The 15,668-nt window shown below is 33.7% G+C and overlaps 1 protein-coding gene across 7 annotated transcripts in view; it reads right to left on the bottom strand.

Moving 5' to 3' along the window:
• Positions 1-15,668, bottom strand: part of LOC114329438 (G protein-activated inward rectifier potassium channel 3) — a 273,370-nt gene that overhangs the window by 163,945 nt on the left and 93,757 nt on the right. For 2 of the 7 annotated variants that reach the window (XM_050649641.1, XM_050649626.1), the window contains exon 1: positions 2,119-2,198. The exons of 1 other annotated variant lie outside the window; for it this stretch is intronic. The gene's annotated coding sequence lies outside the window, so the exon portion shown is untranslated. Of the gene's footprint in view, positions 1-2,118; positions 2,208-15,668 lie in introns of those variants that run through there. 4 more of the 7 variants (XM_028278549.2, XM_028278553.2, XM_050649649.1 and 1 more) reach the window with 4 other exon arrangements.

The raw sequence follows: 15,668 nt of genomic DNA, 5'->3' as shown, positions 1-15,668 counted from the left end.
TTGAAAAATATGTTTTTTTCAAAATAACTTAAAAACTGTTAGAGATACCAAAAATCTCGAAAAATAAAAAAAGTCAGCATTGATTTTCTGAATATCATGTATTTTTTTGTTTTTCTGTTAGACAAAAATTGATTAAGTAATTTGGTGTTTTTAAATTTGCATGCATTCGTGATCAGTGACTCGTTCAACCCCTTTTAACTACAGCCCTTTCAAAAATAAGGACTGAACCGATGAAACTTACAGATCATATAAACAATACATACACGAATCAAAAACTTGTGAAGTCGTAATGATTAAGTTCATTTGAGATACTAATTAGGGGTTGATTTTCCCGATTTTTTTACCAAAAAAAAGGGATAAACTTTATTTGGAGCGTAACTTGTTTAATTTTGATGCTAGAATTTTTTTTATAAAACAAAAATTAATCTTTTTTAAAACACTTTAAATAAGTTGTAATGAGTTTTCCCCAAAATGTGCTTTATTTTTGGTTTTTTCAAGTTAAAATATTCCATTTGGAATTTGACGAATATAAAACTATTTTTAATTAGATATAACTCTGCTTCTGCTAGGTACAGAGACGTGATGTACAGGGTGTAACAAAAATACAGGTCATAAATTAAATCACATATTCTGGGAACAAAAAAAGTTCGAATGAATCTAACTTACCTTAGTACTAATATGCACATAAAAAAGTTACAGCCCTTTGAAGTTACAAAATGAAAATCGATTTTTTCAAATATATCGAAAACTATTAGAGATTTTTTAACGAAAATGGACATGTGGCAATCTTGTGGCAGGAACATCTTAAAGAAGAATTATAGTGAAATTTGTGCACCCCATAAAAATTTTATGGGGGTTTTGTTCCTTTAAACCCCCACAAACTTTTGTGTACGTTCCAATTAAATTATTATTGTGGTACTGTTAGCTAAATTCAATATTTTTAAAACTTTTTTGGCTCTTAGTATTTTTTCGATCAGGCAGTTTTTATCGAGTTGCGGCTTTTTTTGTAATATGTTTACATAAAAATTTTATGGTGGTTTTGTTCCTTTAAACCCCCAAATGTTTGTGTACGTTCCAATTAAGCTATTACTGCGATACCATTAGTTAAACACAGTATTTTTAAAACTTTTTTGCCTCTTTGTATTTTTACGATAAGGCACCTTTTATCGAGATGTGGCTTCTTTTTTAATATGATTCAAAATATACCTAAAAATGTAAATCATAAATAAATTTTCATATCATTACTATAGTCTCCATAATCGTACTTAACCGTATACAAATATGTGGTGGATTTGACAAATATTCAAAATATATCTATAAAAACTCGACTTTTCGAAAAAGTACTAAGAGGCAAAAAAGTTTTTAAAACATTGTGTTTAACTAATGGTACTACAATAATAATTAAATTGGAACGTACACAAAAGTTTGAGGGGGTTTAAAGGAATAAAACCCCCATAAAACTTTTATAGGGTGTCTAAAATTCACTATAATTTTTTCCTCAGGTACTACTGCCATAAGAATGCCACACGTCCATTTTCAATAAAATATCTCAAATAGTTTTCGATATATTGGAAAAAATCGATTGTTATTTTGTAACTTCAAAGGGCTGTAACTTTTTTATGTGCACATTTGTACTAAGGTAAGTTAGGTTCAATCGAACTATTTTTGGTCCCAGAATATGTGATTAAATTTATTACCTGTATTTTTGTTACACCCTCTATAAAACATTTTTAAAATTTTTTGCCGGCTATATTTTTGCTAAGAATGTTTTTTCGACAAAATACTTACTATTTGAGTTATTTGCGAAAAACCGTCTAAAAGCGTGGTTATTTTGTTGAAAAAATGGACATATTCACTGGCAAATAAATCGAAAAGTATTGACTTAGTAAAAAAACTCTATAGAACAAAAGTTACTTAAAATTAGTCAGTTTATCCATTTCCAGACTTACTTTGGACGAATATTTTTTCGCCCCTAAGAGGGGGTGAAAAGCACCCCCGGGGCAAAAGCACATATCGGCACAATATCACTTTTTTCTTTGACTTATTAGCTATGTGTATGCCAAATTTTATGTCCATCCAAGCGGTTCTTGAAAATTTAGAGGTTTTGCAATATTTTACCGTTAAAGAACGTACTATAAGTGAAAAATTGCACTCTATCAAAACTATATTTACACTGTCACAGGCACTACCGATCGCGTCGCGACATGATGTTATTTAACCACTGTCGACAAAAATTTTCGTCGCCACAAAAACATCGTATCAAGTCTGGCGACGATGGGAAATCTATTTTGATTTTGATATTAAAAATAATTGTCCATTTTTATTTTGGCTAATATTAATAAATCAGAATCCTACATTTTTACGTATGTTTTTCAATTGTGTTTATTTTTTTAAGCGGTCGCTCAAAAAACGTTTAACTTTGTAGCTATTTTTTCAAAAATTTTGGATTTGGTAGTGATTTGTGGTTGGGAACTGGTCCAAATACAGTGGCAGTCAAATGTTATTAATTTTATATCCAATGGGGTACGGTTTTATGACTAGGAACGAAAATAATGAAATTTAAACTAGATTTATCAAAAATAAAACGATAGTAACTAAATAAGTACTTCTTCTTATTGTATAGACATGACTCTGTCTGTTTTCTCTTCAATTTGCCTCCAGTAAGTTGTGGTTCCATCGTTTTCGTGGTCTTCCCACTGATCGTCTTCCTATTGGGGAACCGTCTCTCGTTGTCCTTACTACTTACTCTAGTTGTTGGCATTCGGCTTATATGGTCATTCCATTCTACTCTTCTGTTTGTTACCCAGTTATTAATGTTATACACCTTTATCTCCGTCATATATCTGTACTTCTAGCTCTGTCCCCCTAGTGTCTTACCATCGATTTTTCGAAGCGTTTTAATTTTCGCTGTTTCGAGCAAAATTTTTGTCCCATCTCTGTCAGGTCGTGTTTTTGCCGCGTATGCCATTATTGGTCTGATGACTGTTTTGTAAATTCTGTCGTTCATTTCTTTTTCGATATTTTTATTTCTCCATATTGTGTCATTCCCGTAACCTGCGGCTCTGTTTGCTCTCAATTCACTAGACTTCCACTTCTGCTACGAGCTTTCCGTAGCTACATACTGTGATGCCTAGACATTTAACCTCCATCACTTGTTCTATTATCTGACCCTCCAGCTCCAGTTTACATCTTATTGGATTTGCTGTTATAACCATGCATTTTGTCTTTTTTGGGGAAATTAATACGTTTCATTTTCTATTAAATTAAGTAAGTACGTACCACGGTGAGCTTGAAACACGTTATTATCTAATTTACTATATCTTCAACTTTTTTTGTTGGAATATCTTCTACAACTCAAAAGTAGACAATACAAGACAAATTTTAAAGCCGCTAAGCGTCCCTTTTTGGAAAAAACGATTTATTCTAAAAAAATATAAATTTCTGAAAAGTAACATTTTACATAAATATTTTGCAATAACTATCGTTGTAATCGTTTTTAAAATGAAAGAAACGTTTATTCAAACTTCTATATTAATAGTACATAAACAGAGCAATAATAAATACAGGGTGGGCCAAAGAAAAGAGTCCACCTCGATATTTGGCACTAGTTATTCGATTTTAAGAAAATGCCGAAACAGTTCAATTTTTATTTTTATATTGCATGTTTTTCGCATATATTTCATACTAGTGACGTCATCCATCAGAGCGTGATGACGTAATCGATAATTTTTTAAATGGGAATAGGGGTCGTGTGGTAGCTCATTTGAAAGAGTGTTCAATTCTCTATTAGGCATTCCAAATCACGTGATATAATATGGCTGCTGGATGGCAAAACTGTCATCCATAGGCGTATCCAATTATTAAACCACTTCATATTTAATTTGCTATCACAATTTCACAGATTTCGCTACACAATTAACAAAAAAACAAAACCAAACAGGATATTCTTTACAAATTTGTCAATATTTAATGTAAACATTAGATACGCGATGACCACCCCCCTTATCTATGTCTATGGCCATGTCAGTTTAGCCATCCACCGGCCACCACTGACAGTTCATTGGAATCCCTAATTTAGTAATATAAACATCAATATCATTATTTATACAGGGCGACCAAAAAATATTTTTTTAATTGATTAACTGACGCAAAAAGAAGAATGTACTTTATTTACCTCAAGAAGAATTTATTTAACTCAAAATACATTGTAATGCTGTCAGAAAATAGAAAAAAATGTTTATTTTAGAAATAAACATTTTTGAAGTTATACTTCTTTACGCGCGATATGAGGGTGAATTTTTATATGTTAAAACCTACGATCCCGGCGCATGCGCATTATAACTTTGTTCTGATTGGATGTTCAAATGACATGTCAAAAATTATCCAATATGGCAGCTGTAGCGCAGCTGTGGTTTGGACGGTTGACGGTTTGGTTATGTATGGTTGTTGCGTTTTAAAATTTGTAGGAAGAGAAACAACAAAGGTTAGTTAATAGTTATACTGCCTTTTTAAATAGTTTTCATATTATATTTTTGAAGTTATACTTCAAAATGTTTTAATTTATATATGTATCAGTCCAGAAAAGGTGTGGAAAGAATATATTAGTGTTTTTAAATATATTTTTCTACAAATGTGTTAAAAATGCAATTTTTAGGACTCCATAGGAGCGTTAAAAATGCTACTTTAAGGCACTAGTGCTTTAAAATTTTTAAGGCACTGCAGTTAAAAGTGAATTGTCAAATTGTGAAACGTCAAAATATTTATATTTCATTTATTAACATTAATATTAATAATACAACTTGCGCAATTTGAAAAAGGTGGTTTAAAAGGTTTTTTATTATAATTTTGTATCTTTGGATTTGTCTTCCTTGGGCGTAACATAATAAAACATCTATTTTTATATTTCACTTGTCACCGTGATGTATAATTATGTATATCTGAAAGGTAAGTAGCATGCGGCTTGATGGCCTTGTTGGTAGAGCATTGGACCACAGATAAAAAAATCGCGAGATTGCGGGTTCAAATCCCGGACGATTCATATTTTTTTCTTTTTTTTTTTTTTTTTAATATTTGGCATTGTTAAGTTTTGGTTCATTTTTGGTAATTATTGTTAATTTTTTGTATTGTAACTGTTAAGTAGGTATATTTATTTCGTTTAAATTATATTATAATAGAAGTATAACTTCTTACGTGCGTACAAAGTACACACACATTTTTTTTTCGCTTAAATTAAATCACAAACAGCATTCCACCTACCTCTTGTGACAGTTTTAACATTTAATTTAAGCGAAATGCAATGTTTCTTTGCCCAATAAACATTTTTTTCTATTTTCTGACAGCAATTAATGACAGCAGTTAAATAAATTACATACATTCTTCTTTTTGTGTCAATTAATTTAATTCAAAAATAATTTTTTTGGCCACCCTGTATAAATATTGATATTATTGTTTATATTAGTGAATAGAGAATTGAACACCCTTTCAAATTAGCTACCACACTACCCCTATTCCCTTTTAAAAAATCATCGATTACGACATCACGCTCAGATAGATGACGTCACTAGTATGAAATATGTATCAAAAAATTGTAATTTAAAAAAAAATCGACCTGTTTCGGCATTTCCTTAAAATCTACTAACTACTGCCAAATATCGAGGTGAACTCTTTTCTTTGGCCCACCCTGTAAAAATAAATAATACATATCTATTTTTTGTTTCTTTTATTCACTAGTTTGCAAATTAAAAAAAATGCAGCGGGTGGAGGATATTATGTGGGAAGGTTCAAGAAATTCTTCAAAAATTTCTGAAATTTATATTTTTTTAGAAAAAATCGTTTTTTTTTTTCAAAAAAAAAATCGTTTTTTTTTTTAAAGGGACCCTTAACGGATTTAAATTTTGTCTTGTATTGTTTACTTTTGAAGTTGAAGTTTGAAAAAAGTTGAAGATATCATAAATCAAATAATAACATGTTTCAACCTCACCGTGGTACTGATTTATTTATAAAATATTTTGAGATTTTTAAAGGTTGTTTTAGATCGCGGTCAAATCAGAGTTTCTATTGTACATCTCAATCACAAATATTTGTCAAAACATCATATCAAATAAATCATAATTCTCTTTGCTTTTACCCTATGCGGGATCGGCTTCCATAAATGTATTTCTCCATAAGTTTCTCTCCATCTTCAGTCATGCCAATATCAATCTCCTTTAGCGATATGTCTTGTCTAAGCGGCTCAACCAGGTATTCTTTGGTCTTCTTCTCCTACTCCTCCCAGAAATACGCAGATCAGAAATTCTTCATATTGGGTGATTGTAGACTAAGTTTTATAAAAGTAGTGCATCACTGGATGCCTCTCTACATGTCATTCCCAGTTGTCAATCCTATTACTTATTGTCTATAGATTGTATAGATAGATTGCAATAAATGTGTGGTTAATAAAAAAAATATTGTGTGATTATCATCTCGATGTTGAATATGACCAATCTATCTTAGCTTAAGTTACCATATCATTTTGGCATCAATTGGTTTCACCCCGAGACTTCCCCTAATTCACACTTAATTTTATTTAGAACATTCCGAATACTCTGTCGTTGTTCTTTTAAGTTTTAAACCTTTTTCCTCAATAGCTTGTCGCCACTGTTCCAGTTTTTGTTCTAAATCGCTTTCACTATTTCCTATCGGATCTCCCCCTTATGAGAATAAATGACTAAGCACCGAGCCTTGATGCAATCCTACTTCCACATGAAATTTATTAGTCTTTTCTCAAACCTATCCTATAATTAAGTTGTTAGTCCCTCATACATGTCTGTAATAACCTTTACATATTCACAGGGTACTCTTGTCTTAAAGACTGCCCACCAGAGTCTCTAGAAGAACTCGTATGATATTGGTTCTCAAGATCATATCAAATAAAATATTACACAAAATCTTCGTGTTAATTATTTTAAAACTGGGTTGTTATTATAACCCATTGTTTTTTCTTATAACCAATAGCTTTGTTTTGTGACTTTATCGCCGAACAAAGGCAACAACGTCGTAGATAATAATATATTCTACTGATGCTCTCCAAAGAATTATACACTGTTACGAACACTCCTTAAGATAAATATATCCTTAGAGACCGCTTTACCTTTACCTTTTTACGTCAGTGGCACTGGAATAACTGACTGTTATGGAATAACGACACTAAAAATTAGGTGTTTTCGTGGTGCACATCCTGAACGTGTTCAGAGGAAGAACGCTTGCGCATTAGAATTTTGGCTGTTCGCGGTGTTGAAAAATCCTCCTCTTAATAAAAAAGAATGTGTGTGTACTTTGTACGCACGTAAGAAGTTATACTTCTATTATATGATTTAAACGAAATTAATATACTTTTTATTTATATTTTGTTTAAATATTAAACTAATTTATACTTACTACTTCTCAAACATTTTTATTAGAACAGTGCCAAAAATTAAAATAATAAAAGAATAAAACACACACAAACACATTAAAAATGCCACAAATGATGTCTGAACATTAATTGTCGAAAATTTTTTTAACTAAATACGTATTTTCTGAAAATAAAATTATATAATAAATATACTTACAATCATAAAATGTATTAAAAAAAAAAACAAAAAAGAAAGTTTCTATTGGGACTCGAACCAGCGCTGATAAGCGCGGTTGGTATTGGAATTCCTACGCCTTCAACGCTTAGCCACGGACACTATGTGTCATTATTTACGAAGATCGACTAACTAAACGGATTAAACTTGTGATATTTTGATATTTTGAAAATTGATCAAATTATTTTAATTTTGAATTGAAATGATTTAGAATTGAAAAAATACAACAAAACATACAGTAAGAAAACAATATATTAGGTGAATATTGATAGAAATTTTGATGGTAATCAAATTATATAAATAAAAGTATTACATACTATGTATTTTGGCAGATCAAATAGGTAGGTTTATACCCATGATACATTAACAATTATTGTTCTGTATGCTTTTAAGTACCTGTTGCTTTTAAAAACTATTTAAAAGTCACTACAATATTATAAACTTTTTTGTTTCTGTCCTCACAACAATAAAACTAATATATTATACATTTGTTTACCTTTACCTTTACCTCCAAACCACAGCTGACCTACAGCTGCCATATCGGATAATTTTTGACATGTCATTTGAACATCCAATCAGAACAAAGTTATAATGCGCATGCGCCTGGCTGATAGGTTTTAACATATAAAAATTCACCCTCTATCGCCGGTAAAGAAGTATAACTTCAAAAAGTTCTCTGTTCGCGGAGCGCAACAACTTGTCCTGAACGTATTCGGAATGCGTTCAACAAGTTCTGGGATTAAAGAGAGGATTTATTGTCCGCACATGTGCAGAAGTTGATTTGACGAATTTATTTATTTTGTTTAGAGATTCGAGATTATATTTCTAACCTAACAAATTTAAGATTTTAAATTGTTGTGTTATCATAAAAATTTTGTAAAAGGTAAGGTTTTTTAAATTGTATTATGTATTTCCGTTTCTGAAACCTCAAGATGATGAACCTCAGTTCAACGTTGTTCAACTGATGAAGATTTTGAAGAGATTGTAGGACTTTTAAATGTTCCAAAAAATGCAATTTTTTGTTAAAATATGTAAAATTACTTCTCGGAGGTGTCGATTGTCGATGTTATGTCGTAGCGTAGATAAAGAGCCATAGGCAACCCAAAAAACATCCGGAAATTGTTCGTGCAGAAACAAATTCAGAATCAATGACATATACTGTTATATGTCAATGTTCAGAATATATTCGGAGACACGCTTGCGCATATATTTGTATCCGGGTTAAGTTCAGAATACATTCAGGATGTGCACCGCGAAAAGACCTTATCTCTACGACCAGATTATCGTAGGATCAGTTTGTTGGCTTGCAATTTTATCGACTGTCTTATTTTTCATTTCCCTAAGGACATAGCTAGTGAGAATTCGTTGGTGTCAAAAAATGTCCTGAAAAATCAGAAATGCAATAATTATTGTATTCTATCACGAGTCTCCATTTTATTTATGAATCCATGATGGATCAAGAAGACCTTTCAACAGTAAAAGGGAAGAAATCAGTTTTGTATAAAGTGTAGGTATTCTTTTTCTCATGATCATCTTTCAGTGCGTCTCAGTTTTTCGATTTCTCTCTAACGCATTAAATTGTATGTGACAGAAAAAAAGGCACGTCTTTGAATACTTTGGTAATTATTCTAGTTCGGTGATTATTCTAGTTGTCGATAGATGGCGCCATAATCAAAAAAGAATTATTTATTAAATAAAATAATAATATTATCAATATAATCTGTACAATTTATAAGACTATACAAATGAAAGAAAATACCATTTTATAAATGCAATAGACACAATTGATTTGGTTTTATTCCAAATTGAAAATAAAATTTGACAACTGTCAGATTTAACTAAAATGTCACGTTAGAATAAATGTCATAAATGTGTATTATCCAGAGATATGTAAAGAAAATAGATCAGGCTAGTCATATGCCACTCAATGCATCGGGGTGTAACGCCGATATCAAGTACGGTGGTCTAGCTATCTCTGTCTGTCGTGCGAGTGTGAGCGTATCTACCAAGAGGTGGGAATAACGGAACGACAGTGACACACAGGCGGCGGCCATCATATGCTAGAGAGAGAAAGCTAAGCGCCGGTAGAGAGAGATAGATAGACCACCGACCCGAACTGTTCCGCGTTACGCTATTTTTCGAACTGACCTAATCTATTCTGTTATATCTATGGTATTATCACGGACTTACCTTTTTTTCTATAATTTGTGACGCACTGAAAAATGTTCATGAAAAGGATAATAAGCAGTTATGCTGTAGGATAAAATTTAATATGAAAGAAATGCCATTCAATATTATTCCTTAACTAATTAACAATATTTCAGAACCAGCTGTTAGCCATAACTTCAGCAACTAGAAAATTCCAATAGGATAATGTCACACAGCAAATACAGTCGAACCCGCTTATTGGAATAGCCTTTGTGCCAAGCAAAAGTATTCCTATAACCGGGATATTCTAATAAACGATCATTGGCTGCTACTATAAATGTTTCGGGACCTCAAATTTATTTTCCTTAAACCGGGATATTCCTTTAAGAGGTATTTTAATAAGCGGGTTCGACAGTAACAGTTACTACCAATAGAAGTAGATGCATAATTTTATGTTCATTGGGTGTTGTCTTTTCACAATCACTCTGTAGACTTTATTTCATAAAAATAAGTTAACACTGGAAGATGCCTCTTGGGATAAAATTTAAAACAATAGCGTAACCAAAGGTTGCCATTGGGATGTACTTTGAGCTCTATACACTTAACACCATTACTATTCCATACCCCCCTGCGACCCTCCAGTAATTATAACCCCCCCTCAGAATCATCCTGGTGACGTCGTTGATTATTGTCAGTGATGAGTAGGTTGCCCTTTATGGCAGACTTCATCAAACCCATGTTGAATTCTGGATTTAAATAATAAACTTATTGAGTTGATTAAGTATTTCCTACACAAAGAAATTAATGCTAATTAAATAAAATTTAGAATGCATACAATGAAAACGGTAACGCTAATTTAATTTTGAAATGAGTATATACAAACGAAAAGAAAGGAGTTTTTATTCATTCCAGACAAATATACGTAGGTTGACTGGCGCGTGACATAATAGATACTGGTAATTTTTAATTTTACATCAACAAAGCAAAGAAACACGTGTAGAAATATTTTTATGACATTTTCCAGTAAACGTTTTTATCTTAAATCAAAAGTATCAGTCATTCATAAACAATCTTGATAGCTTATTTTTGTATTTATATAAATATGTAAATATTTATAAAAGTTGTTACAAATATTATTTACGAATCTAACATCTATACACACTTTTTTGGTGCATAATATACAGCTGTTTTATATTTTGTTCTCCAACGTTTCTACCGCATTCTGTTTCAAACAAGTATTATTTTATTAGAAAAAGACTAAGTTTTCACTCTAATGGCATATAACATATCCCACCAGAATGAAAACAATGGGAACCTTCTCTGGTTACACCTCCGAGGCTTCTACAATTTGCAAGCCATACGGATGCTGAGATTAAGGAAGATGAGGGAATTCTACAATTTACAATTCACGTCACATCTGCTCAGCGCGGTAAAGTTCCAACGAGACTGGTTCCCTTCATACTCCACACAGAGTAAATGTAAATAAAAAATGAATAACCATTTTCAATTTCGTTGCAAAACGAAAATACAGCCGAACCATATTCCAGCCCAATCAGAGAGTGCTGCAAGCACCTCTACCGGTTTCGAAACTTATTAGTCTCTCATCAGGAGGCACATATGCTGCTCTCCCTGATCCAACCAAAACAAACCCCAGCGTGCAGTCCCGAATTGCAACGAACGAAATGGCATAGATGCCCTAGCGGCAACTGCTAGCAAAAGACTAAGTTTTCACTCTAATGGCATATAACATATCCCACCAGAATGAAAACAATGGGAACCTTCTCTGGTTACACCTCCGAGGCTTCTACAATTTGCAAGCCATACGGATGCTGAGATTAAGGAAGATGAGGGAATTCTACAATTTACAATTCACGTCACATCTGCTCAGCGCGGTAAAGTTCCAACGAGACTGGTTCCCTTCATACTCCACACAGAGTAAATGTAAATAAAAAATGAATAACCATTTTCAATTTCGTTGCAAAACGAAAATACAGCCGAACCATATTCCAGCCCAATCAGAGAGTGCTGCAAGCACCTCTACCGGTTTCGAAACTTATTAGTCTCTCATCAGGAGGCACATATGCTGCTCTCCCTGATCCAACCAAAACAAACCCCAGCGTGCAGTCCCGAATTGCAACGAACGAAATGGCATAGATGCCCTAGCGGCAACTGCTAGCAAAAGACTAAGTTTTCACTCTAATGGCATATAACATATCCCACCAGAATGAAAACAATGGGAACCTTCTCTGGTTACACCTCCGAGGCTTCTACAATTTGCAAGCCATACGGATGCTGAGATTAAGGAAGATGAGGGAATTCTACAATTTACAATTCACGTCACATCTGCTCAGCGCGGTAAAGTTCCAACGAGACTGGTTCCCTTCATACTCCACACAGAGTAAATGTAAATAAAAAATGAATAACCATTTTCAATTTCGTTGCAAAACGAAAATACAGCCGAACCATATTCCAGCCCAATCAGAGAGTGCTGCAAGCACCTCTACCGGTTTCGAAACTTATTAGTCTCTCATCAGGAGGCACATATGCTGCTCTCCCTGATCCAACCAAAACAAACCCCAGCGTGCAGTCCCGAATTGCAACGAACGAAATGGCATAGATGCCCTAGCGGCAACTGCTAGCAAAAGACTAAGTTTTCACTCTAATGGCATATAACATATCCCACCAGAATGAAAACAATGGGAACCTTCTCTGGTTACACCTCCGAGGCTTCTACAATTTGCAAGCCATACGGATGCTGAGATTAAGGAAGATGAGGGAATTCTACAATTTACAATTCACGTCACATCTGCTCAGCGCGGTAAAGTTCCAACGAGACTGGTTCCCTTCATACTCCACACAGAGTAAATGTAAATAAAAAATGAATAACCATTTTCAATTTCGTTGCAAAACGAAAATACAGCCGAACCATATTCCAGCCCAATCAGAGAGTGCTGCAAGCACCTCTACCGGTTTCGAAACTTATTAGTCTCTCATCAGGAGGCACATATGCTGCTCTCCCTGATCCAACCAAAACAAACCCCAGCGTGCAGTCCCGAATTGCAACGAACGAAATGGCATAGATGCCCTAGCGGCAACTGCTAGCAAAAGACTAAGTTTTCACTCTAATGGCATATAACATATCCCACCAGAATGAAAACAATGGGAACCTTCTCTGGTTACACCTCCGAGGCTTCTACAATTTGCAAGCCATACGGATGCTGAGATTAAGGAAGATGAGGGAATTCTACAATTTACAATTCACGTCACATCTGCTCAGCGCGGTAAAGTTCCAACGAGACTGGTTCCCTTCATACTCCACACAGAGTAAATGTAAATAAAAAATGAATAACCATTTTCAATATTTCATATTATTTTATTATCTTATTTATTACCTTTGGTCAAGTTATTTTTCAGGTCCTGTTCTCTCCTACAACTGGCCATATCGATGTCATCGGCAGAGGCAATGAATTGGATCGTCATGATAGGGGCTCCATTGAATGACTTTCCGAATTTCAATCTTTCTTAAATTCTCTACTCCAATTATATTATCATTTTACTATTTTACTCTTATATTCGTTCGGGTAATTTTAATAAGGTACTATTCATGTTTGTGGAGTAACCTTTACCAAAGGTATCATAATAAAAATGATAGAGGTAGTCCATCTAACAGGACCTTTTAGGAGTCTTGCAGTTAAACTCATCCTATTTAACCGGAAGACTATTTGGCAATTGGGTTGCTTACTGACCACTGTAAACTCATGCGGACATCTACTTGGAGTGGTAGCTAACCCAAGGGGCCGCCAATGTGACGACTAAGGAGAAACCCCCTGTTCTTTGTGGGGTGCCCGGGACTGACCTACCAAAAGTGACAGATCTTTGGTTTCGTGTTCGTCTAGCTGAGCCAGGTGAAAAAGTTACCATTATGGAAGCTTCTGGATTTCTGTGAGGCCACAACCCTATTAAGGAATTAGACTCCTCAGATAGAAGAATGGGATTTGACTCTGGGATCGTGCTGATCCTAACAAATAATGAGAGAGTCGAATAGACTGAGGTGTACGAAGAGGTGTAAGTGTATGCATCACTCTCACCATGCATGTTTGTAATCTTGATACACGGAAACATTGTACTACAACATTTTTTAAGCAAATTGTGTACGACACGTATGTCAGCTGTTATTTATTGATCGGGAATTGATTTACTTCTTCGAAAGCCACACTGATAATCTGCTAGGACTCTTGCGTATGGATCGCTGACAAGAATAACTTTCTATACGTTGATTTCTGATTTTAACCATTTAAACCAGTGAACAGAAATAATAATTTAAGTTTTTTCATGGTATCACTACCAGTTGGTAGTAATTATTTACTTTGATCCAACTCAATGATATGATACAAAAATCCTCTATTCACCTAATTCTAATGTAAACAATATAACATGTAACTTGATGACTTAAACTATGTATTTACATAATATGTATTCATTATTCAAAACACACTTTACTTTAGTGAAAGTCATTTTCACTATATTTTTTCATAGAAATAGCACTATTTTCACTTTTCTCGTACAATAAGTTAATAATTAACAAGAAAAATATTACGGTCTGAACATTGTAATAATACTCCTGAAATTCTTTAAACGGAATATAATATTTATGTTTAAATTTGCATAAGCTGATTTACACATTTTATTTTTTATTTATACACTCTCAGTCCTCCTAAATGGCGTCTTTATAAATTTTTTATCGTCGTTTATCATGAGCTTCATAGCACTATATGTATCCAAAAATTTGTCTGCATCAGTGACTACCCTTATTTTGTTTAAATAATTCTTTTAGAGAATTACCAATAACAGTTGGATTTTTCCAATTTTTCAAATATCCCTACAGTTTTTGAATCTTAATAAGATTCTTTTAGAGATAGGGTTCAGAGTCACAGGGAACGGAACATTGGAGAGGAGGAGATCAATGGGATAAGGTTGGTCCAGAGATTAGTTTCAATCGACCAGTGGCAACAAAAGTGGGAGGCAAGACGTGATGTGAACTGTGGCGGACTAGACGAAATCTCTAATTGAACCTGCAAAGCTGGGTGGACTGAACACATAGCCACCTAGGACCTGGCTAGATTATTACTTGACGCTAGTGTTGCCCAAAATCGGTCTTGGTCTTGCAGTCTTGGTCTTGTTCTTGCGTTTTAGCAAGACCAAGACCAAGACCAAGACCGCCTTATTTTAGCAAGACCAAGACCAAGACTGACCGAGCAAGACTTGAGCAAGAACAAGACTAAGCCTGCGAGACTCTTGCGTCTTGCAGTTAGGATTGAGTGTCGTTTTATGGAATATATTAGTTCAAGAATATAGGTCTGGATCCCGTGTATGAAAAAAAGTTGATTAATAGCCAGCTGAAAATTTGTTAATAGCTTAAGGGTGTTTAGTCGGACAAACTTTGATGTATGGGAACACTGGAACAGGGGAAGTTTTAATTGTGGAACAGGTTAAAAATTTGGAACGTCAGACCACGAAAACGTCACATGTATTTTGTCCGACAGAACTTCCAATTGATTTGTTACCCTTTTATTAAACGCTCATGCAAAAATCAGACTGCTATTAATAACCTGTCATAATTCCTGTCATTTGACATGTTCCACGTGTTCCACTCATTAAAATGCCCATTTAGTGATAAATAGCAGTCTGATTTTTGCATAAGAGTTTAATGAAAGGGTAACAAATCAATTGGAAGTTCTGTCGGACAAAATACATGTGACGTTTTCGTGTTCTGACGTTCCAAATTTTTAACCTGTTCCGCAATTAAAACTTCCCCTGTTCCAGTGTTCCCATATATCAAAGTTTGTCCGACTAGACACCCTTAAGCTACTAACAAATTTTCAGCTTGCTATTAATCAACTTTTTTTTCATACG

This window comes from Diabrotica virgifera, chromosome 1 (assembly GCF_917563875.1).
Source record: "Diabrotica virgifera virgifera chromosome 1, PGI_DIABVI_V3a".
Taxonomy (NCBI): Eukaryota; Metazoa; Arthropoda; class Insecta; order Coleoptera; family Chrysomelidae; genus Diabrotica; species Diabrotica virgifera.
Note: the sequence above shows the minus strand (reverse complement) of the source record. Positions and strands in the feature narration are given on the sequence as shown.